Raw genomic sequence first — 3390 nt, forward strand, 5'->3', positions numbered from 1 at the left:
TATTATTGGTCGAACGTGAAGAGGGATGTAGCAGAGTTTGTGCCTAGATGTTTTAATTGTCAATGAGTGAAAGCATAGTGTAAACATCCATGTAGACTTCCAGAACCGATCATGATTCCATAATGGAAATGGGAGGTCATTTTCATGGACTTCATCATAGGGTTCCCAAAGACAGTGAAACAACATGATTTCATCATGGTCATTGTGCACAGGTTGACAAAGGTTGCACACTTCATTCCGATGAAGTCTATGTTCTCAGCTAGACTACACAGTGTTTGTAATGTTCCAAGATTAAATAAAAAGTGATATGAAAAACAAAATTGATTTGTGACACAGAAAATAAAAACAATCAGCAAAATCTTATTAAAACTCCCAAAGCAAGAACTAGCTAAGCCATTTTATTAATCAATGAAGCAGTACAATAGTATGGATGAATGCGCCTGGGCTTGCCTTAATGACAAGCATGAAAAAATCTAGGTGATGAGACAATGATATCAAGTATTGGAAAATGTATGCTCCTCTAATGCTCTACCCTGCCGAGAAAACTACATTGTTGGCTGGAAAGGAACTGCAATAAACCCCACTTCTGCTACTCAAAAAATGTACAAATTCAGCCCCAAGCTCCTTGACTAAACCCCACAAAAACCCAGAAATGGTTTGGCCTGATTTTGACCTCCCAAAATTGATCCCAAAGGCACTGTGTAATCCCTAGTAATTCTACAATATTTGTTGCAAAGATATGGCTTGAATCCCCACTTTTGGTGCTCAGAAAATTCTAAAACTTTATGTCTAGGATCCTTGTCAAAAACACAGAAATCGCTTGGTCAGATTTTGACCTTCCAAATTTGGCCTCCAATAGGCCCTACACCGTCCAAACTTCTCAAGGAATATGACCTGCACGGAACACCAACGAAATCCTCCACCAAGTTCCAAAATGTAGCAATCACCTCTCCAAATATTTCCCTTAACCTCCACGGTGAAGTTCAGCCTCAAATATTGATACTCTACCCTCCACGTGAGCACCCAGTGATGCCTGTACGCCGACCCAGGAAATCCGAAATTCACCCTGCAAGGTAGCACACTCCTCCACCTCCAGAAATCTCCAAAATGCAAACAATCCTCTAATGCCTCCTCTCTGAAAAATCTCTCACCCAAAATCCACTACAGGACACCATAAGAAAAATCAGCCTCCTCTTCACTGTGCCCTTTAGTAATACACACCACCCAGAGATGAATGCAATCACTGGAAATCAAAATCAGATCCTCCTCCTGAATAAATGAACAAAAACCTACCTAGGGTGGCACTCGAAGTCCCCCGAAGAAAGGGTTATCTCTTCACTTGAAGAACTCTTGCTAAACAACAAGTGACTCAGCTAAGTAGCTCGAGCAACCAAAGAGAAAATTGATCTGCCAAAGACGAATGAAATGAGGAGAGTTTTCTTCCTTATAGATTTTGTGGAGCATTCTTCTATCCAATTTTACCTCCATATTGGGCCCTCACTTAACCACCTCCATGCAAACTGAACTAGGGAGTGTGTATTTCCCTAGTGTGGGTGGCCCCCATGTGTAATTTAACCACAAAAAAATAACTTATCCTAAGTCTAATCTCCTAATAAATATCGAATGGGCCCCACTATCTCCAAAATTGGCCACAAAATGTAATAATTAGTCTTGTTCCAAATTAATTTAGGAAGGGACATTATAGTCCTCCCCTCCCAAATGTAGCTTGTCCCCAAACAACTTTAGTGTAGGATGCTCAAGTATGTGCTCACCCTCCTAAGTAGCATTAGCATCTGGCAAGCTCATCCAATGCACCAATTTTTTTTTATCCTCAAGTAGCATGTAAACAACAACCCGCTCTGACTGTGGATCCCCACTATTGCTGCAAACTTCACCAGGGTCCCGAATATGCTATTGGATCATCCCTGTTCATTGCACTATCATATAGTGAAGTAGTTCCTCGATGCCAGGATCCAAAGCCAACCTGATCAACATGGAGCACCCCTTGCTCCACTCACTATCCTGCTAGATAGGGGTGTTACAACCCCTTTGCCTACTGCCAATAAGTAGAACATCCTGATGATGTAAAACTTCATCCAAATCCTCATGAAGCTTCCCTACTGAATATTCCACCCCATGCACTCTGACTATGGGCCCTTGAAGATACGACTCAATTCCCATGTGAATGATGCCTCTCGTCCATGAGCTCCTCCTAAAATCCTCTTATTGGTCATCCTGCCATGCTGATGAAGTCTCCCATGCCATCAGTGAATCACAGAAACCCTGTGGAAAATTTGGATGACCCTCTCCTGTAGAAACCAACTCACCTCTACGGGTAGCTAAACTACTCAACCCTGTTATGCTAGAATCCCCTGCCCATCGCAGAAGGAACCTATCCTGCTAACATCTTGATACTTTGGTAATGACCAACTTCCTAGCATGCTCATACTAGATCCTGCTCTCCCATAACCCTCGGCCATAATCTATGTGATGATGGAGGCTAGGCCAATATTTCCAAAGTGACTCAACAATGTTAGCGACTATCACTCCATGGCTAGCACCAATCCTGAGCAATAATCTTCCTAGTCCTATGGTGAGGGATTTAGTGATCCCCCATGTGTCTACCTATGAATGAATCATTCTGCCTATCATCCTAACCATGCTCACTGAGGAGTGGAGCATCCAGCCAATCCACTTGATCCCTTGGATCCCATAACCATACTGGAGGTCCATAACCCCCAATCCCCTCTTCCTTCCGTTGTGATATGCTGCTAGCTATTGGGACCCCTCTGTGGCCCGTCTCTACCTCATGTAGGTATCTAATAGGTAGGCACTGAGCATCAAGATCTTGTGCCATGAATATCCAACTACTCTATGCCAGCCAAATCACACAATGAGATCTGATTTCCTGTGCCATAAATATCCAGCTACTCTGTGCCTGCCAAATCACAAAATGATATATACTTTCCCAGCTCCTGATGATGTGTCTGGGTGTTGCTGGAAGCCAAGACATCATCCTGCGAACAAGGACTACCATCCTCTACACCTCATGCTCACCTAACACCTTGAGCTTTCCAACTGGAAAATCACCACGTAACTCTCTATCAGTCACCTCCCCAGGTGTGAGCCTAGTGGTGGAACATATTCTACCTCGACAATCAACCATTCCATCCCTAATCCTATAATCGTCAACTCATGCACCTACAAAGTTTCTCAACTGGAGAGTCTCCTTTCGGCCCATGACACATGATGTTTCATCCAACTACCAAGGGTGAGCCTCCCATTCCCTACTAACTGAATGGAGAGTGTCAAAGGGCAACAACCAAACCCTTTGTGACTATAACAAACACTGGAGGATGATGGGTGGGTATGTCCAAAAGAGTATGATCA

Source organism: Pinus tabuliformis, chromosome 8 (genome assembly GCF_031772625.1).
Source record: "Pinus tabuliformis cultivar Carrire ecotype Pingquan chromosome 8, CPIR1, whole genome shotgun sequence".
NCBI classification, from domain to species: Eukaryota; Viridiplantae; Streptophyta; class Pinopsida; order Pinales; family Pinaceae; genus Pinus; species Pinus tabuliformis.